The sequence below is a fragment of the Passer montanus genome, unplaced genomic scaffold, assembly GCF_014805655.1.
Source record: "Passer montanus isolate IOZ18808 unplaced genomic scaffold, ASM1480565v1 scaffold30, whole genome shotgun sequence".
NCBI classification, from domain to species: Eukaryota; Metazoa; Chordata; class Aves; order Passeriformes; family Passeridae; genus Passer; species Passer montanus.
Window position 1 is genome coordinate 5,518,183 of NW_024367708.1, and position 23,197 is coordinate 5,541,379.

General features: G+C 39.2%; 1 protein-coding gene across 1 annotated transcript in view; it reads right to left on the reverse strand.

Annotated features, from left to right (window-relative positions):
• The window catches only part of TBC1D4 (TBC1 domain family member 4), a 99,400-nt gene that overhangs the window by 63,012 nt on the left and 13,191 nt on the right, over window positions 1–23,197 (reverse strand).

A 23,197-nucleotide genomic window follows, 5' to 3' on the forward strand; every position in this document is an offset into this window, starting at 1 on the left:
CCTAGCTGAATCTTCTGAGGTACCCAGCATATTATAATACATCTTTCTTATCTCTTTTAAACAGAAGGAAATGGATCAAAACAAGAAAGTCAAGTAACTCATGAAGTGGCAGGAGTGTTTGTTCTGCAGCAATCTGGATTTGCCCAATTTGTGAATGATAAGCTGTTTCACATGAACACTAGCACAGTGTTTTTTCAGGCATGAAGATCTCTTCACAAATTGAACCCCTACTTCCCTCTTAGCCACACACACATGGCAGCATTTCATCAGTTACAGTCACAGCTCTCCAGAGCACTAAGCTAAATGTTGCACATTAAGACTATGTTATTCATTATCTCCACTGCTACACCAATTTTGCGTGCTTAAACTCAACCTGTTCCTATTTACACTTTGCAGCATGTCACTGAACACCACCCACTATTTAAGAACACTGACAACATTGAACAACATTTTCCTAGCTTAGATACTGCCTCTGAGCCCAAACTGCTGACTTAACAGCTGATCTTTACAAGAGAACCAGATGGAGCTGTATCCCCAGCAGGACATCAGCTTGTCTCACAGGGCACATCCAGAGCTTCTAGATGTTAAGACTTCAGGTTTTCCAAATGCATAAGAGATATCCCCTCACCTCCTTCCACAAAGTACTTTTCAAGGGCATTACACTACCAAGCTGGAATATCTGTTATGTGCCTTCAAGGACTGAAATAATGAAGTGTTTGAACTCAAGGAGTGTTATACAACCCTCATGCACAGAAACAAATCTTCAACCTTGGAAGAGACAGCAAGGATTTTGCCATCCTGTAAGATAATGTCACAGCTGCCTAAGCTACAATCAAATTCAATATTAAAAAATTACTAAAGTCAACTTTTTGGCATACTTGTTTTCAACAGAAAAATGAACTCTAAACAGCACATAAAATGCTAGTATAGAAGTAGTGTGTTTGACTTGTCAGGAATTTTCAAATCCTAGGTACCTACATAATATTTAACTATTTAGTCTGAGTCTTACGCTGACTGTCTTTTCTAAACTGAGCTAAAGCAATTCATGCATACAGTAGTTCTGTTACTGTCAATCAAAACACAACTTTCTCACACTTTAGGCAAGAGAATTTATTGTGAGTGAACAGACCAGATTAATAATTTAGTGGCTAGTTAATACAAGATGGAAAGGAGTTTTACTACTCCATGTGAATGAGCTACAATAACCATCTCATGCAGGAGATAGATGCAGCTGAATCCCATCCTGCCCTGTCCCATCCCCAAACAGCTTTCTGTTTCCCACCCCCAAAACGAGTCGGACTGAAGAATCTGAATTCTCACAGCAGAAACACGGTTAGCAGAGTGCTCTGCAGCTCGCTGACATCTGGCCAGGCACCCCAGACTCCACAGACTGAATTTGGTAGACAATGGCCAACTATAATGTGCCAGGTGTAGGTGCCTAATAAAAAAGCATGAAATAGCTTGAGAGATTGAGAACCCACTTACAAGCAGCTCTGATTTTTATCATCTCTTCATATACAAACCCCAAGGTTACTGTCTAAGTATCCCAAACTGGCAAGAGTTAATTTGGAAGACAAACAAACACAGCCTTCTACTTTCCAGTTGTCCTGGTTGCATTCAGGACCGGGTCAAGTTCTGCAGTAGCTGGGAGGGGCCATGGCTAGGACACAGAGGTTACTCTATACCCCTTTGTGCCATTGCTGGCACGAGGTGAAAAGAGTCTCCTCCAGGTGAAGGAGCTCCATCTGGTTGTGAAAATACAGTGGACAGAGCCATTCATTATTATCTATTATTTGGTGGGGGTTTTTTCCTATATGAATAGTTTCTTCTACCCTCTGTAATTAGTATTGTTGCTGTTATGGGTCATTTTCTTATCTCAATGCTGTTTCCAATAAGCTGTTCTTATCTCAAACCCATAATCTTTGCCTTCTGTGCCTCCAATTCTCCTCTCCAGCCACCTGCATGAGGGAGGAGGGAGGCAGAGGAAGCTGCAGTGTGGGAGCACTAAATCAGAGAATACCATTCCTAAATCATGACACCAGTTTATTCAAATATCTAATAAAGGAAAAAATAATCCAGTCTGGCTTCCACCAAAGTAATTGGAAATACTTGTTTTTAATGAGAAAAGTTTACTGAACTGATCTGGTATTTCAAATTATACTGAGCAGATTAAAACCTTTTATTTACTTACCAATCTGCTCCTAGTTATTTGTTATTACCTTTCTCTCACGCCCTTGTGAAAGTCAAAAATTAATGCTTACTCTTAAGAAATATATTTTTCCTAAAGCAAATCCTTCATCAATTCCTCAGCGATACCATTTAAAAAATTGATTGAGGCAAGAGGGGTACTTCCTAATATCCAACTACCTAATTATGACAACTTATGTAGTTCAATTTTGCCTTTATCCAGAATTTAATCTTCTTTTCCAGGGAAGAGAATAATTGCATTAAAAGAAAAACAAACAAACCACCCCCACAAAAAAAAAATATCTTCTTCCCATCTTCCTAAAAACCCTTTCCAAAGGGTTCTTTAACCCCTAGGCTTGGCTAAATGAGCAACTGCCATTTGAGCTCATTGACCAGGGTTACTCCTTGTTATCATCCAAAGTATCAACAGCCAGGATGGCAGGATATTTCCTATGACATTCAGCATTATCTGAGAGATACACTTCAAAGGCTTCCACTTTTAGTCTTGGGTAATAAGCACCTGCTAACAGCAAGAAGGTCACACATCCAGACTCCAGTCACAACAAAAACTTTCTGCCCTACCACCTCCACCACACCCTCATGTGGCCATTAAGAGTTTGTCCCCTCTCAATCTGTAAACCTGAAAAGAGGCATTGATTTCACAGGGACCCAGCTCTGGATCCTTTCTGGGCAGAGTTTTTGGTTAGCAGGATAAATCCAAAGGCAGCTTATGCTGATTTGTGTCTAGCAAGCCTGGGATCCTCAGGGAGTCCCATCACAAAGCTCCAGTGAGTTGCCATAGGATCAGCTCATGTGCATTTACTGAACAATTTATCACACACACTTTGACAGTTCTGGCAGCTGCAGAAAGTCCTTCCAGCCCTTCCCTTATAGCAGGGATTCTCTAGCTTCCAAAAAATCCTTGCTCAAGTTTTAAAGATTAATCAACGTTTTCTTGATGACCTCTGCTCACAGAAAGCAACTACACATTTTAAAATCAATCTGAGATACAGACTCTCTTCTGCATGAGAAGTGGCCCTGCTGTGTCCAAATGGTTAACTTTGGGCAATAACATTGATTAAGAAGAAAGAAATGTAAGGAGTCTGTCCAAGGTTCTTTATGGCAGACCCTAATTCGTGGACCAGCTTTGCCAAAACTGTCTCTTACACTGACAGTTTTCTATGAAAGTGTATGACCTTTAGAAAACAAGAGTCTACTATAGAAGTAATTAGCAAGTTGGAGAAAAACTAAATCTGTCTAGAAAGTTGTACAAAGAAATCCTCCTTTATCATTCTACCATCCTATGATTTTGTAGAAAGACAACTTTACAATTTGGTTCATAGCATTGATAAAGTTATGCATACAGAGAAAACATTTTTGCACCACAAAGCCAACTTCCCTTCTTGAGGAAAACATACAAAAAAACTTAATTTTTTTTTGTTATTGTGGGTTTTTATTATTTTAGACAAGACAAAGTATACCAGATCTGAAAAGAGAAGCTAAAATACTGAGATACAGAGTCCTGTGAAAGATAAATCATTGCCAATTGCATGAACCTCTCTTCCAACTGATTCTGTTTGAACTACTAGAGCAAGAAAAGCTGATTTTTCACCTAAATTTGCAGGAAAAAATAAGGAAAAATGACAAATCTGTATCAACGTTCAAATACAAAGACCTTACAGTGACCATACAGGAGAGATCATCTTTGGCAATTTGACTTCTGACAACTGGAAAACTGTTTGTGGGTGAGATGATGCAAACAAGGTCAGAGAGTGTCATCTACAAATGCTGACAACAAACTGTAGGAAACAACCTGTTTGCTGGAAGTTGCATGGCATTATGAGGGCAACCTGAGCACCTTCCAATGCCATCATCTGGGAAACAAGGTATTGCTAAAAACCAAGCTACATCATATCAGTTAATTTCTGGCTCGTAAGGGCCATTATCAAAGTATTTCATCAAGTGTAACACCACCTGTACTAATATAGACTCTCCCTGCTGCTTTTTTTTCCTCCTGCCCCTAGCTATGATCTAAAGGATATTATCCAAGAAATTACAATAGCTATAGAGACAGTTGCAAAGGAGAAACAGTTGGATAAGAGTGAAGAACTTTAGCTTCAAATATGAAAAATGCTGTTGGAGTTAAATCTCATAAAGATGTAGGTCTTTCACATGACAGCTTTTCTTTAATTGTGGCAGGAGTCAAAAAGACATTCCTAGGAAACCTGAAAAAAAATGGTAAGGGATTTTATTTGTGGTGTTTTTGGAGGGTAGAAGAGCAGCAGTCAGCTTTTTCCCAGTGCTTTGGGGGGAACAGCACAAGCAGTAGTGAGATCTGTTCTTTTGTGAGAGCCCAATCCAATGCTAAGTGGGCAGAAGCTGCTCTTTACAGCTCCTACTTAAAAGGACCAATAAACAAACTAGGAATATAGCTTGTCAACCATACATCCTACAATAGAAAATCCCTTTATTTTGGTCACAATTTCCAACTATCACACCATTAAATATTCCAAAAGAAGTCATGATTTTTTCCCAGACTAAAGCTGTAATGGAACAGCATTGCTGCTTCTGATACGTGACATGACAGCACATAACTCCCTATCTCGACTTTTTTCCTGAAAATGGAGTGCAGTCAAGGGAACTATCTCTCAACATTATAAAATACTATTGCCACATCAGTGATTCAGTCTGGCAATCTCTCCAAAACCATCAACATAAACAGAAGAGGCCTTGTGCACCAAGCAGACATGCAGATAAAGGTACTGAACACAGTGGCTCCCACTACAACATGCAAACTAGAAGAATGCACCCAGAACAAATTGTTTTCTGATGGCCTGAGATAGGGTAAGTTTATTTTAGTGGTTGTAATAGCTATTCTCAGGCATAAGGCTCAGGCTAGCAACTTACCCAGATCCTAGTCTCTGGAACCTTAAAGGCAGAAACAGTCAGTGGATATTTTTAAGATACTTTGAAACTACTAATTGAAAGAAAACATCCAAACACTCTAGAGGAATGAATTAGCAACTTGAAATAAATGCTTAAACACTCAAGAGATCACATTAGAAAACTTATGCATGTATTGGGTGATAAGTTCTACTATGGATGAATTCCTAATAAAGAAATCCCTCTCTAACCCCAACTCCAGTCCCTTTGGATCCAGCTGTACTATCACAAGAGACTCAAAATCTTAATGGAAGGGGGACTTGGAAATGCTAAATGTCTCAATGACCAGTCAGAAGTCAAAGGACACACCTAGCAGTGCACAGTTATCAGGCAAATGCCACCTTTGCAGCAATGAGTGACCACATCACCTCCCAGCAGATCTCCACAACGTGCTCCCCTGCTCCTCAGGGAAGTGTACAGCACCCTGTGTACAGCACAGCTGTACACAGCTGTACACCCGGTACAGCACAGCTCCCTGGATGTGCTGACACCTGGCTGAGATGGGAGGGAAGTGCTGTGAGGCACTTTTACTCCAAGTAAAACACAGCTAAGGCACAGCTGCTGTGGAGCTGCCAGCAGCTGAGCTCTTTTCCCTGCACCTTTCCTGCCAAGCAGACAGGCCTTAACAAGAGCTGGAACACACCTCGAGCTCTGACCTGCACCTCGAACAGTCCCAGAGCTGGTCTGAAGACTTTGCACACCAGTGCCACAGTCCAATGAAGGAGAGCTTGGGTTTAGTGGAAATGTACTCGAAGGCACACTGAACCAATTTACCAGACACAAAATTCTCATCCTTCTCCACTTCATAAAGCATCAAGGTAACAATGTACCTAAGCATCAAAGAGTTTCCAATTATCTTCCCAAACATAAAGAAATAGATTCCTTTTACTGGGATCAGTGGAGACATCATCTTTTGCCTTCCTCAGAAATATCTTTGTTTCTCAAATGATCTTCATCCTCTGAAGTAAGATTTTCACCTGAAGTTTAATCAAAACCATTTGTTTTAGGAAGTTATGTTGCTCTTTTGAAGCAGTTTGTGGTAAAAACAACATGAAGAGAGGTACAGGAGGGAAGAGAATATTCTGGACTTCTACTTACTTTTACTAGGAACTAACCAAAGGGAAATAAACTGTATCTTCTTTTCTCTTGAAATGTACGTGCTCTAAAGCATAGGCTAGTACCACTGAATGCTACAAAATGCTTGACCTGACTACACAGTACAAATGTATCACCCATCAAATGTACACTGGCAGTCGTTCAGTAAGGAAATTCAAATTCATACTGTCACAATCTGCCAGTCATACATTCCCTACAAGTTACCCTCTTTAGGACAGCAAGCAAGAAAAAAAACATCCTTTGAGAATTACATTTTTGCACATGCAGTGTAACTCAATACCACAAAGAGAGAAAACGATGGTGCACTTTAGTCTGAATCCACTGCTAGCACTCTCCAACAAGAATCCCCTTCCAGGCCCTGAGTGTTGCCAACATTCTGGAGTTTTGTTACACAACTGCAAGAACTGCTTCAGCCCCCACTGTGCAATTTTCCCCGGTAGCAATTGTTAAAGAGTGTTTTTCCCACTGTGTTATGGAACAATGGGAATGATTAATGTACCCAAGAGCAATACTTGAGTCGACGATTATTGATATCAAGTGTTGGTGTTTGGCATGAGATGAACTAAGTTCTGTTACATTAGAGACAAGTCTCCTCTGCCAAAACTCTAACCTCATTTTTCCAGAGGCGAAAAAAAATCTCCACATAAGTAAGAACATTTTTAGGAAGGTTACCCACTTAAAAAGATATAGCTAGACCCATTACTTATTTAGTATTGGAAGTAAAATATATAAAACTAAACCCTGACACATTTAATCTGACATTTAAAAAAATCAAAAGCATTAAGATTTTAGCTTTACCCATAAGTTGTCTCTTCTAGTACAGGGCAGTAACAACAGTCACTACTGTGTTTCAATCCACTTTCTTTTTTTAATCAACGTTGTTTGTTTGTTTATTCAGCCCTTATGAGCTGGGTGAAAGTACAGTTTTGCTTAAGTACACTTTGGTCACCATCAGCTCCCCCCCAGGAATTATTGTTCATGACCACAGAATTTGCTTATCTTAATATTTCAGTATATTCTCCTATTTGTACTGAACATCCTTTTAATCAAAAGGTACAGATACCGCTGGGTTCTTTGAAGCACTTCAAAGCTTCCCTTTTTGAAAGCAGCTACAGAAGCACACAGGCAGCCACAGCTCACCCCTGTGAGCAGCGGCTTAGGGAGCCTCTTTCATCCAGCATGAGAAATGTTTTGTGAGGCCAGGCCTCGCACATTCAGCTCTGGACATGGGTAGAAAGGTGGGAAACAGCGGGGGAAGCAGGAAAGAAGCAATACTTTTCTACATAAGTAATATATTGTCACGTAAGTGCTTATTGCATTGATGATAAATGCAAGCACTTGGTAGTGAAATACTAAACACACGCAGCTTCTAAAAAGTGGATACAGAGCGAGCTGCACAAGTGTAGAATGTCTTCCAACTAAGGTCTTATGATTTTTGATAAATGAAACAACTTAAGAGGGGGCCAAAATCCTTCAATTTTTACCATTTTGTAAAATGTAAGCATTAGAGTAGCTAAGTTAGATCTAAATCATTTGTGTTAACATGACTGCACACATTTCACTGGGTTTTAGTGCTTAAGTTTAAAAATGGAGAACATGTGGAAGCTTGGCACCCATTTCATAAGCACATTGTTTAAGTAACTCCAAAAACTACAAAGGAAGGACATAAAACTTTTTTTTTTTTTTAAGTAATCTCCCACCTTAATGGAGATATGATCCTCACAAATCAATGGGAAAACACAATGGATTAATACAGGGTTACAAGGCGGTAATAAGACTTGGGGGATTTTAAAATAGTTTTACAATAGAGCTCCAAGAGCACAGAAATGACATAGAAGAATGCAAAGACACACTGATGCAGATTATTTTTTCTCTCCAGACTATTTCAACTCTTCCTGCAACAACAATTCTTCTGTCCCTCCCATCTCCTTTAGCATTGTTCTGATGTGTGTAGAAGAAGCATCTTATCATGATTTTCACTGCTGGGCCTCTTAAACACTAAGCTTATGAATGGAATACTTCTATTTACATTCTTTTAAACAAAAACTGCTGGAAGAGTGAAAAGACTTCATCATACAGCTGGGTGAATGAAACAATGACCTTAGGTTAAAATACAGACTCCTTAGGAAGCTGGTGGCTGCAGTTGTGGTGTACCAGATTATGGGGAGCAGAAGCATGCGTCCAGGAAGTTCGTGTTTGTGCAAATGTTGTGTGCACATTAACAACCAAAGCAGCATGAACCACCTTTGCTGTTGGGTGTAATCAAGTGGAAGAATAAACAGCAGGGACGAGACATGTAATTTCTAACTATAAAAAAGCAGACAAGAAGTCCCCATATATGTTGTAAGAAATAATGCATGTTTTATCTGATTCTTCCTCCCCTTCCCATTACTGATCCATTTTCTTAACCTATGTCTGTAGCTCATAACTAAGTGCAGTTTACATCATTATTTGCATACCAAATTCTTTAGCTACATCTTGGTTTCAATAGCTGACCTTGTAATTCCTGCAGAACATTTGAGCCTTACCCATCTGCTTTAATAATCCAGAGAAATCATAGTATCAAGACTTCATAGCAGAAAATTCCTTACAAGCATTTTAAGCATCACTTAGGTTCTACAACTGCTAGAGAACAATTCCGTTCTAAAGACATGAAGATCTTAAATCAGTATTTTGCATTTGCTGTAATTTCATAATCAGTGATGCACACATTCCTTCTAGTAAGCTATGAGAAACATGCACCAGAGAACCCAGGATATAAGTGCCTAGCAGAACCAGAGCACATGACTATGTTTGCTACTGTTGGACAATGACTTGTTTAAAGTCAGATGCTAGTATTAGAAGGGAAAAAAAAAGGCTTTTCTCCATACTCACACAGCAACCATAACAGAGCAAGAGAACATCAGCACTGTCAGCAACCAAATCCCATAGTCATAGGATTATTATTAGTATAGGCTGGGTTTCTATAGTTTGACACTTCTTTTTTGTCTGGCATGGAAGTGATTTCATTAGTGATATTAAACTGCAACACGAAATTTCACAAATCCTGGCAGAAAAGATTACTATGGGTTTTTTTTCATCATGGCACTTTTAATCTGCAGGCAATTTGACAACCTTATTGTGGAAACATGAGGGAAATACTTCTGGTTCTGGAGATATAATAATTTGGAGTCTAGGTTTTTCCCCATTAATTAAATACAAAGGCAGTGAAATCCAACTGTCACATAAGCATTCCATCATTCATTAAGAAAAGCATTGGAAAACTCCATTTTTGACACAAATAATAATCCAAGGAATTTACAGCAATTTTTTCATATTCCTGCATAATACTGGAAATAAGTTACAACCTTATAAATGTATAGATAAATTTCTTTATGAATAACTAATTCATTTACTTAAAGATGCATTCTGCTAAACAATGATTCACAAACATTCTATTTTGCGCCAACAAAAATAACAATTTTTAGTGACCTACTTCATGCATAAATGGAAAGGAAATGAGTTGCAAAAATGGATGCCAAAACTGCCACATTCATCAGAATGAAGATGGTCCAACCCAGTTGTTCTCTGCAGGAGCTCCCTCTCTTCCTAGAGAAACTGCCCCTTCATCAGCTAAGACCACTTCATTTACAAGAGTAAGGAGACACAGTTCCTGTTAGATGTGACCAGCTTCCCAATAACTAACTCTCCCTAATACCCAGAAGCTTTTCTGGGATCAGTTCGGTCATTTGCTTCTCATACTACCACTCTGAGTGGCTACAGCTGTCTCTAAGCTGCTCTTGAGAAATGCAGCAGTCAGTCGAAAAAGGTCTCTTCACACCTGCTTTCCTTTAAAAAACAGATCCTCAGCAGTTTATCAAGTCATTCAGCAGCTTTCTCTTGTTCACTGTGGATAAGCTCCTGGCCAAATATTTTCACTGGTGCTTTTAAGGCCCTCAAAATAAAATCCCTTGAAAATGCTGCTTGATGCTTTTCACTCTGCCACTTGCTTTCAATTTCAGTCCAAAGTCTCATCCCTGCTCACCCACATTGTGCATACAAACTCACTCCCAAGTACCCTGGTGGCTTTCACATGTCACCCCTTTGGCTTGGTTCAAACATTAAGGATGAAGCCTAGCAGCACTTGCTTGCAGGGCAATACAGAAAAACAGCGAGACTGCATCAGATCTGACCCTTTCTCCCCTTATACCACTAACATTTACACGCAAGTTCTGTTTTCCACCCTCAGTCCCCCTACTACTTTTTGTGTAAAGAAAAGGTTCCTCACCCAGGGGGTGGCTGGGTATGAGAACAGACTCCCCAGGGACGTGGTCACAGCACCAAGCCTGACAGAGTTCAAGAAACGATGGAAAAATGCTTTCAGGCACAGGGTGTGATTGTGCTCAGGGCTGGAAATGGAACTGATGATCCTTGTAGGTCCCTTCCTGTTGCAGTAAGGTAGAAAAATTATAAAGAAAGGCCTCTTAAAATCAAGGCTGCTCTCCTGAAATCAGTGACTGGCCTTGTCAAGCTAGCACTTTGGAAGTTCCCATGTGAAAGCAATCCTAGTGTGAGCAGTTTGTTAACATAACAATCTATTCCTGGGTGAAAAAACAACCAGCACCTGCATAAACTGTTTTTACACCATTAGACAGAAAAATGAAAACTATCTCTCACAAACAAGTTTTCCTGCATGTACACACCGGGGGTTTGAGTGACCAATCAATACAGGGTAACAACTTGTTACTAACCAACAAAGTAATTGGCAAGAAAGTCACTAACCAATTGGAGTCACACACGAGGTCTGAAAAACTGTATAAAAACGATTTAGATTAATAAAGAATGGCCTTTTTCCACCATGAAGAAAATGGAGTCCGCATGATTTATTCCCATACCTTCCAACTCAGCATATTCGGTGATTCCATGATTCAGCCAACTCCCAGGACATGATACAATCACTTCAACACCATGCCATTGTGTCACTCCTGCGACTGCCAACTCCAACCTCGTGTTTTTAGCTCCCTGAACCATGCAAGTGCCTACCTATCCTTGGAGGTCCTGTGACCAGAAGAGACCCAGTTAAAACTCCAAGCAGATGCTGGCCAGTGCAGACAGAGCCACACTGGAGGGAGCTAGCTGGGCAAGTTCAAACACAAGACTGCTATCTGTTTGGTGCTGGAGTTGAGAACCACTTCCCAGAGCAGATACCTTTATCAGGATATACGTCAATTGAAATAGAAGCCCTCCAAGGACAAGTTCATGTCTTTATTTATACTTGCACAACTCCCTCTGCAATGCAGTGCTGACTTGTAACTGTTCAGCTGTGCAAGAGAGACTGCAACTCCTAATGCTATCAGCTACATGCTAATTAGATTAAATCTGCCACTCAAAACTGCACTCAAAACACTAAACATCCAGCACAGCACAAGCTGTTCACTGATGTCATTATCCTCCAAGGATGCTACAACCAGTGATGCCTTCACATGCTTCCTTCATATGTATCAGTAAGTTTGACATTTACTGTTTCAGCAGACTCTTCTCCAAGAATGAATCCCATCATAACACTGAATTTAATGGGAGTGGGCTCGTAACACATCTAATACCTGCTCCTATCTGAACACCAAAGTGGTGTTTTGGTAAACAGATGCACCTTGTATGACTGATGGAGATGTCACTTCAAAATGGTGGTGTGTTGTGAAATATGTGCATAGTCACAGGATTTTCACTGTTATCTCCCACTACTTCTCAATATGAAATCCCAGTTATCATGTGAAAGTAGCAGGTGAAGGCTTTTTGGATAGAAGAAGGTAACAGCCTGATGCATAATGTCATGCACTAAAGCCTCTGTCTGTGTAATACAGTGAATTTTTTCCCTAGCTTCAGCTTTCTTCTCCCACAACTGAAAGAACATCATAATTAGACTCCACCTGAGCCCCCCAAATGTTTGGGGAATAGGATCCATTGCCTAAAGCAAGTTTCCTTTTCATTTATCTCCCTCATTTTCATAGATCTCTGAAGTACTAGTTCCACAGCACTGATGTCTCAGCTCTACCAGGCACTGAAACATTATATACACTAGAGATCTCTGTATTTAAGCAACTTGTAAATCTATAAAAATAAATAGACTATGATTTTTGCACTCTTCTTTTGTTTATTCCTCATCTCCATTCAAGCTTTTATCCAGTACAAAGTCCACCTCAAAATAATGGATGTCCCCAACAACGTAGCTATTCTAATCAGTTTCCTATTGAAGGCTAAACCATTTTAGATTTTCTCTCCAAAGGGACTATTCCAGATGACATTAAGTACAACCCACGTGGCAACCTGTTTGGAAGAGCCAATCCTGTAATCATCATCTGAAATAGTTTTACTCTCAAGGCAACACCACAGAACTCTCATAACAGCATATATAGGAAAAGAAAAGCAAGTAGAGGAAGACAAGGAATACTAAAACTGACTAGAGTACAGATTTTGCATGGGAAAACAGGACCTCCAATGCAGCAGATACAAATAATTTCCATGTGTTTTAGGACAAGTTATTTTTTGCAGCTTCAAAAAAAAATAGCAAAGACAGTTTACTTTCTGGTACTCCAATGACAACCTCCATTTCATAATCCAATAATTTTTTACCTCCAGTGGTTGTTCTGGTAACTCAGTTTAATATTAAAAAAAAACAAGCACTATTGTTCTGTTTTAGAGGGGAACATGTTTTGTGGTTTTTTTTGATAAATAAAGTGCAACAGTAAACTTATGCCTTCAATCACACTACTTTCTCCTACAGCTGCAAATTTTGTCTGGGGTTTCATCAGGATAACTGAGGGCAGAGCCCACAAGATGAATGCAGCTAACCTTGCTGGGAGGCAGAACAGGTCCATGGGACACCTGCTCTGAACTAACATTTCAGTTAGGAACATGTAAACATTCCTGGTTAATGACAAAACATGCAAGGGCTTTGACTGTGCATGAGGAACATAGCAGCTGATTAAGGTGTTGATTTTGTCAGTCCCTGGCTCTCAGGAAAAAAACCTAGCCAAAGTTTCCATTATCTAAAGTAAATGGTAATCAGCTTTTCAAATACTCAGCAACATGAGTTGAAGCCCTTAGTTAATTTAAATTGCATACATTCATTTTTTTTTTTCTTTTTGGTCTCTGCCTGTCAAGACCTGTCTGATACAAGCTTTTCAGTCCACAGTGAAATAAAGCACAGCTGTAGCTACAACAAAAAAAAAAAAGAAAGATAAGACTACAGACCTGTTGTAATGTCCCATCCAGAACAATATGCTTGGCTGGAAGATGCTTAACCATTTAGCAGTTTTAAAAAAATAATTTTTAATTAAAAAAAAAGTACGGGACACATACTTTATTTCACTGCAACATTTGCAACATTACTTGGGTGCTCCCAGCTAAGCTGAGCATATACTAACCCGCTGGGCTTTGTCTTTCATAGGCTTTCTTCACCCTTAGAGGATCAAGACTGGGACCATGACTTCAACCAACAGACCCTGAAATGGCAACAATGAGTTCTCATCACTGGATCCAAGGGTGGTCACCTTTGATACCTCTCTACTGCTACCCTTGCCTTCCTTTCCCTTGTACCTTTTCTTAACTGTTATATGTTTTTACATTGCTGCACTTCAAAACAAATACATTTTAAAAATTGCCAAGCAACTTATTCTACCTTACTGTTTTAAAGTCTGCAAGTGAAAGTTTATTACTGAACTTGCTGTGAATTTTCTTGTTTCTCCCATGCATCACCAAGAGTAACATCAAATAACCTTCCCCTAAACCCACTCAGCAGACTCGGGCATAACACACATCCTACAAAAATACAAGAACATGTGAAATACTACACTAAAATACAGCAAATTATAGCCACCCTCAAAGCTTATGGTTAAAGTCAGGGAATGACAGCGTCTCTTGTAAATAGAGGTCTGGATTTCTCTTAGTCTGCAGCGTTCTTGTGGAAAACCACAGCAACTCGACCAATGGATACCCAAACTTAGATATGAACATCCCTTGAACTCTTCCCTTTAGCTGTTCCCAAGTTGTTTCTAGCAGTTCATGGTGCTGTTTGCCCAGCTCTTCTGCAAGACATGCTTCCATCTCCCTAAGAAACATTCAGGTTTATTTTAAAATAAAAGCTTTATAACTGACATACTACAAAAAAAAAACCAAAAAAAACCCAACAAAAAAAACCAAACCACATTGTGACAGAAATAATTAAAGCTTACTATTTTCTTCCTTTTTCAAAGAAATGTTTTCTTGGCTGGTTTTGTTGGTTTTTTTTTTTTTTAATGGTAACTGGCAAAATGCATGCTTTTCTAGATTTTTACCCAGTTATCCTAATGAACATTAAGGAACAATTAGCTAACAAAACTGAGAGTTACTCTTTTGCACTTTCTAATTTAGGAGGAGAAAAACATCTCAGAATATGGGAGTCTAAGAACACAGTTGCAGGCATAGAAGGTGGAGAAGTTTTCAAGAAGCCTTAATTTGTAATTCATACCACATTTAATAATCTGCAAATCCAAATTCTTCTGCAAATATCCACATCTGCTAAATTTTTTTTCAAGCACATCACTTCAAAGCTTACTGTCAAAATTAATCCTTCCTGTCATTTATGACATATTTTATCTAATATACCAATATTTTTCAGGAAAGAACAGCACAATTTTATTGCTTAAAAACAGCATAATTTTACTCCTATATTTCTAAGCTACTGGAACTTAAATTGCAACACAATTAAATATAGAAGCAGATGAAGTATAAATAACTTCATCTGAACAACTGTAGCAGAAACATCTTCTCTGTTCATCTGTATTTTACAGGATTTGGGGTTTAAAAATTTAAGCTGCCTCCCAATGTATCTGGCTGATATGACATTTTCAGCCAGTTTGGTAACCTTTCTGACAGCCCTTGAACAAGTGAAAATAAAGTTAAGCACCTGAGACAAACAGTTCAACAAATCTATCCAAGAGAGCTAGCAAAAGCTTTTACTGAGATGCAAACCTTTTATTGGTGCAATTAACATCACTGTTATAGCAGATTTAATTTGTGAAAACCTTTGGAGGAAGCTTCAAATAACTGACATCCTTCCCCTTCAATTAAAATGTGACAGCTTGAACTATACACAAACTGAAACACCCTGGCTAGCAGCCTGCTGACTGCTAGAAATATTAGAAACTGAACCAGGACAGCTTTACAGACTGCCTTTGCACTGGAAGAGAGCCTGAAGGGAAGCAAGTCCAATGATGCCACATTTGCAACCTCCTCCCCCAGGGTACGTAGTGCCTTTCTAAAGGCATTTTTGTCCTAACAGCCTTACCAGTATTTTACACTCCTCCAAAGGAGAAGCAGCATATGGCTTGCAACAAGAGAATGTTTGAACACAGGTAGGAGTAGGAAGCAAGGTAACACATGCTTGCTGTGGTTTGCTCTTCTCCTGCCAGGGCAAGATAAGGAAAATATCCCCAAGGCCACGGCTTCCAAGTTACCTACTGCTCTCATTTGCTTCTGCAAACTAGCTCTTGTTGTGTTATTTTACATCTAAATTGGTAGAAAAAAGGTGACCCTGGAAGTAGCCAGATTGTGTGTCCAGGAGAATGAAAAAAATTGCAGAAGTAACAAAGACTTTCTGGCATTTAAGGGAGGCTGCATGTGAAAGAATGCAAATCCTACCATTCTGGGCCAATGCTAAAGCCCCTCTCATGTATGCCAAGGAGTACTTCTCTTCCAAGAAACCTCTTGAGTGCAAGTTATGATCCCCTATTCCACTTCTGAGAGTTAAAAGCTTATTTGGACTACAAGAGAGCTTGTAGTAGCTAATCATAAAGCATAATTGCTGAGAGCTTAAGCAAACTCCAGAAATAAGTACAACCATGGCTTCTGACTGATGAGAGATGCAGCCAAAAAAAGGTTCAGCAGAATCATGCAGTCTTGCACCATGTTTTCCCCAATTATATGGGAGCTTTTTGTTTTCTTTACAAACCATGTGAAATACCTGAGCTTTAACAGTTGCAAAACAGCTGAAAAGTATTTGGAAATGTTATGACATTGCTTTCAAGTTGTGCTTAAAGAAAACCTTTCAAAATGCATCACTGGAACTCCTACTGTTCATCATTTCCTTATTGGTTTATCTACTTTTGTGGTATTTTTTGTGTCAAATTTAGATCGGAATCACAAAATTAATATTCCAAAATGAATAATGACTTTGTTTCTCAGCCTATACACATGCTAGATGTAAAAATAAAAAAAATAATTATTACAATCAGTGCTTCCTTAGATTTTAGGTTCTTTTCTACCTCAGTTTACATGTGCAACAGTGGAAAAGTGAAGGAACAGATTTACCTTTTCTATTTAATAATGAAGATGAAAATTCAAAGGAAAAATGGTCAGTCATTGTAAACAAGACATTTCTAACAAAAAGTTATATTCCTGACTGACTACTCCATGGACCAATGTCTGGCTATAAAAAAACCCAAGACTTAGATCTAATTTGGGATCTCTTAAAAATAGGGGTACTAACAAACAGAGAATGATTTTTACCTTATCAACACAGGATGTTTATTCCTGATTAACTTTATACATCAATGTTAATCTTTAATACATTAAAAATAGCTCTTGCAAAAGACAATACTGTCCATGGCGCCTGAAGGTTAGGTTCCTCAGAACTACTCTGGTGTTTCCAATAAAGGCTTAAAGGATTGTATGTAGATTAGGAACCCTAAACTACAAGGTTCTGCATGGTTGACCTCGAGCCACTGTAAAGTGAGACTACCATGTAACTTTTAAAATATTTTTTTAATAAATTGTATCATCTGAGCAATGGCAGGAACTCTCATGTTCTGAATCACTGCTCAGAGGACAGGACCAGTGCTTTGGAGACTAACCTCAGCTCCAGCTAACCAAGAGATCCAGGATGTAGCTTGGATCTTTCCACATGGAGGATCAGGGAGCAGTCAGCAGCCAAACATCTGCTTTCAAAAAGGCAGAAAGAAGCAGAAGAAAAAATTCTTGCAAGAAGGCAGATCCAGTTTCTGAGGAAAGAGGATGTTTTTAAGTATGCCTGGTTTCCAGAGGCAGATTCTGACCCCCTTCTGTAACACATGTCATCAGCTCTGGTATGACAGAGGTGAGGCCATTCCATGATGCTCCCTGAACAACAAGGCAGGCTTGCTCTTGAGACTGAGGTGTCTTCTGGGGTGCAGCACGGCTCTGCTCCTGCTCTGGGGGCTCTCTGTCTAATGAAAAACAGCACGTAGGAGGCAGTGTGAACCCAGACTTTATGTCATGGACAGAGTAAAGCAGAATCATAAACTGAAAACCATTCCTGGTCTCTTTCATACTACAAGTACCGACTAAGGACCTAGTTTATTTTCTGACATCAAGAAACAATCCCAATGGATTTCACCTTGTAAAGACAAATCTGTCATTTACCTTTTATCTGAAAACTAGAACAGTGCAATTTGTGCAGCTTAATTGTGCAAAACAGAGCAATTTTGCTGAACTCGTGTTAGAGCTATATAAAGCTTGCACTGAACAACTAAAATAGACTGGTACTCTGATGGGTACATGAGGCAAGCTCTCATGGAAATTTCCCTCCTGTTGCAATCCTAATTGAAACAATATGCTAGGAAATAACTGCTGAACACTCAACTGCTCCTATCACAACGTTTGTTTCAAAGCTTTCTGAACCTCATTGGCTCATTGACAGTCTTGAAAAAAAATTTGTGAAACAGTCTTAATGAATGGAATTTCTCCTGTCTTTAAATACCACAGTTGGGGTGTGTATATATATATATATGTATATTAATGTAACAATAAGACTCATGACAATTCCAGACTCATGACAGTTCCCAGCCACTGTCTTACTCAAAAGGTAAGGATACGGTGCTCCACATCACCAGTTCCAACCTTCTTGAAAAGTCACGAAAACTGAAGGACTACTCACCATCAAGTCTGTATTCTGTTGTGGTGTTTTGGGTTTTTTTATACAGCACTCACTCTTTGCAGCATTATGTCAAAAAGAAGCCAGACTCCATGACCCTCTCTCTGCAACAGAGCTGTACTTCAGCTTCTGTGTACTTCTGAATTTTTTGTGTTTGCATCTAGGCTGATTCTTAAAATTCTTTTGAAACGCAATTTAGCTCGACCTGTAAAGGCACATAATAAACTCCATTTGATAAAAACAGTTGACAACCACAATCAAGTAAAATTGTCTGTTTTGGTGAAGTATAATTGTTAAATAAAGCACATGGTATGCAGACCCTTAAAATACATAACACTTTAAAGAGACCTCTGTCCCTGTTAGGCCCATTTGTCTGTGCACATAGCTGGCACAGAATTTTGATCTTCACATGTCCGCTCATACTTAAAAATAAGATCTGTTTATTTTAAACCTATTAAACAAGTTTGTAATACTGAATGGATACAGGGCACCAAATATGCTTCTGTATCAAACGCAGTATGTCCAAGCTGATTGTTTCAAATTCAGAAATGCCTAAAAGTGATAAAACATTCCTGGAGTTTCTCTACTCTATTAAAAGAAAAAAAAAAAAAAGAGACCAAGCAGCCATTACCAACAGACAGACCTGGAAACTTCAAAGAGAAATGGAAGTGTGTGTGGACAGATAAACCTGTCTTTACAGGTAACCTAGGTGTTAATCAATGAAAACCCAAGGAAATCTGAAGAAATGCCCAAACTTTTTTTCAAAATACTCAATGTGTCTCAAAGGGTACCAGTGAATTTCACATTTACATTTAAGATAAATGGTGAATTTTTAAGAGGTGACAGACTTTTCCTCTCAAAGAAAGTCACATCTGCCCTTAATACATGTTAACATTCTCAAAAGTATTTGCTCTATATTCAGAGTGGTTGCTAAAATTTAGGCTATAAAGGCCTGTCCTTTAAATTCAGTAAATGAGTAATCATTTCCCTTCTGAAACTCTATTTGATAAACAGATGCATTTATCAGGACATACCTTCTCAAAAATGAGATCAGTAACTTTCAACTATGCACAGCCCAGTCTAACCATCGTGTCTTGAATTCAAATGCAGCTGAAAGGATTTTTCACAGATGGTAATAAAAGGGGTAATGCACTCTTTACTACAGAGGCGTGACTGAATTCATTTAAGCTGTGAAATTACTTCTAATGCTATTGGAAGGCCTTTCTCTTGAAAATGAAATTACTGTGACTGAACTGCACAGGGAGTTAATAAAACTCTAGTATTTCTTAACATCTCTGAATTCACAGAAATGGCTAGATTTTCATCTACCTTTTCCATAGCATCAGGGGAGTATCCATCACACACCTGGCTCTAGATGCTTATGGCTGAGGTGTGCAATTCTCCTCTAGTTTACTCTGACCTGGAAAGCAACACCTTAGGGCTCTCTTCCAGCAGCAGCAGGCTTAGCACTGGACTGCACACACATGGGTTTCACCAGCTCTCCACACTGCACACAATACATAGTCCGTGTGTCCCGACTTTACTGTCTGCTCCTAAGGTACAAGAGAGCACCAACAGGGCTGCCGAGACTCACCTCTTTATAACCCTAAAACTGCTGTGCCAAGAAGATGCTCTGTCCCCTGGTGTTTATTCAGAAGCAAGAATATGAGACCACGGGCAAAGGATGAGATAAGTGCATCAATATCTTCCATGCTTCTTGAAGATGACCTTAAAAAGAAATGTCTATTTTTAGAGCCACCCTACCCCCAAAGGCCAGGGTTCCTCTCTAGTTCCTCTTGTTGGTCTGTCAGTCCATCTGGAGGGAAACTACAGTGCTCCAGTGCTTAAAATACAACAGAAAACACAACATAGTTCAGCAACTGCTAAGGAAGAAATACACTTTTACTTGGGTTTTGGATTCTGATAAAAAATAAAATCACCACAATTAACTCTTTCAAGGCACCTGGAAATGCCTTGTGCAAATTCTTCAGTTTGGACTCATTCTTAATGTCTATGCCACATTTCTAATAAAACTGCTTTTTCCAAAACACCCTGAAGTTATCAGAAGGTCACATAAAACTGTAATCAACTACAAGAAGCATATGGAAGAAAAGATCCAATAGCAGTTTCTTCAGTTCCTAAGTTTGTGGGAAAACAAGTAACAGTTTATTCTTAGAATGTCTTGCAATTATTTGAAGCTGGGCTGGAAGAGGATAGGTGACTTCTCATGCACTTTTCTATTAAAGCACATTGCAAACCAGCTAGTGAATTTTTAACATGCCTTGTTAAAAAACCAAAATTTACAAAAAGCTTTCATCTGGAAACAAGACCTAACCATAATGATCTTCAGATTAACCTACCCCGTCAAATATTGGGCTTGCAGCCAATTTCAGGAATATTCATAGACAAGTCAAGTCCCTGAAGTCAGAGTGTCCAAGAACACGTGAAAGGCCTGTGCCTTTAGAAATCAGCTTGGAGAGAACCACCACTTGTAAGTATTTAAGCATGTAAAATCAGCAGAATAATGTAGTTCTGGCAATAATTGGCAGTTTTGTGCCAGCCCAGCTGTAACACTGGGCAATTGTGCTCAACCAGGTACTGCAGCTCACAAGGCAGCGGCATGACTGCAAGGCTGTTTACAAGCTGGGAGACAACCTGAAGTAAGGTCCTTAATTAGAAATTATAGATATGATTCCATGTTCTCAGCATCTTGAAGGAAGGGCTTAAAGGAAAGGAACTTATCTATGCAATAGAGAGAGAGAGCTGGACATTTAAAGATGATCAGCCCCACAGACAGCAGGTCAGTGTTTGCTGAAACAGGACTCATGTTCTTCACAGCAGCCATCAGCACCACAGCTGCAGATTCCTTTATGAGAAACTGCAGAACGAGCTGCAAAAAAATCACTTCTGCTTGAGGACACCCAAATTGCTTCACAAGGTCTGAGCGTTCCCACGGATCACTTTTTGCAAGGCATGGATGTTTTTGCTTTATACCACTATGTGAGGTAATTCTTGGAAAACACAGTGAAAGATGCAACACAAACATTGGATACTTGGACTCTGAAACAGCAAAGTGAAAGTCACTTATGCTTGAAAAAATATAATTATAGTAGAAGCTGAGGGAAATTTTACTGAGACACAATCATTCTTCACTGAAAAGCTGGAGAAACGCACAAGCATTAAATCCAAAGACATGAAATAGGCATTTTTGTTAATCTAGACTATTAAAAATTGCCAGTGACTCAATCTACTCTTGAAAATAACTGATCTTGTTTATAGTCCTAATAAGCATTCTGCACATAAAGTCATCCCACCTCCATCAGCACCTTTTTAAATTTTAATTTACTCATCTCTAAAAAACTACATCTAGTCTAATAATGAAAAAATTATTTTCAACCTATTTCTGGGGCAAAGAAATAATGCTTTTATGAATGGAATTTTCATGCTTGAGCTATTCAAAAACATTTCCATGCAACAGCATCTTTTAATGAGTAATTTTGATGTAGGTAATGTGTAGGTAATGTCCCCTCTTCTCTCAGCCAACACCATCTGTTAGTTTATACTCTGGAGGCTCAAGCGAGAGGCATACACTGATGCATTCTGTCATTAATGCTGGGGCTACAGGCTGAGACCATCCAAGCTGTCAGAAAGAAGCTACTGGGTAACAGAGAGCTACCAGAGGACTCTGACCTACCTGGCCAAAAGACAGGGGGCATGGCTCTCTGTGGGACTTGAATCTGTGAGTGGCTAGGTGTAATATACTGGAAAAAATTACTGCTGTGTTTGGGTTTTTTTCCTTTATGTTACTCAAACTATGCAGACAGGTGGTCGAGTGGAGAACAGGGGGTATGATGCCCAGGAAGGTATTCAGATAGTTACTTATATTGTAAACTTGTAGCTGTAGTGCTACATCTCTGTAAGCAAACTGGCAACCAACCAGTTGTGCTTAGTGTTAGAAATAACATGATTCGAGAAATAGGAGTGCATTTGTCAGAGTCACTGGTTAATTATTCAGGAACCTGATTATCATACAGGACACTAAAAGCTTCCCTCTCCTATGACTGGCCACTAGTAATTCCCCCAGCAGACTCCCATGGAAGCATTACTATTCCCCCATGGAGCAGGGGAATTGCCCTACTTTGGCCCTTGGCTTTAACCTGTGTTGCTGTCCTCTCCGAAATGGCACTCTGAAATTTTTGTAATGCATTGTTTCAAGTCCCATCAATTTGCCAGCTTCTTTAAGACCAGTGAGAGAACTAAAGGATTGTTAAAAACTATACCTACTCACCCTTTGCCACTGTGCACCAGGGCAGGGGTTTGCAATTATTCTTGATGCTCAGTTTTGAGACTGCTTGCTTGTAAAAAAGCAGCTGGGAGGCAAGGGCAATATTAAGGAAAGTAGAAGCCCTCTTTGTTTTACAATTAATTAACTAATCTGTAAAAATCTTCCAATGGACATGATGTTCGGTGATAACGAACTGAATACAATTTTTTGAGAGGATTAATTTTGCATAGTTGCATACTCTGAGGCTCATATTAAACACACTCAAACCTCACTAGACAGACATGACCATCAGCATGGGGACCTACAATAGCAGCCTGGTATTGCATTAAGAAGCAGAGAAGTAATAGTCAGGAGACTTTCAAGGACAGATATTAACTTGATAATTTGATATATGAACCCTATCTGTATTAACAGTAAAAGAGAATGTGTTCTCTGCTACTATTATCAGTGGACTGACAAAGAAGAATAAATTAGAAATTGATAATTATTATAATAATTAAAATATGTTTGCACATTTGAAAACCTGAGGCACTAGAAAATGCTGTTGAACCAATTAAATGTTCCAGAGATTAAAGCATGCTTATCTGGAGTGTACTTTTCACAGCAGTTTCTACCGGGTTCAAGTTTACTTTGCTCTTAACCAGGCAATCCACCAGCTGTAGCAGCAGCCGTGCAATAACAAACATCCTTCAGCAGCAACTTGTCTCACTACCAGCTACAAATGACTCAGCTGTTCTCAT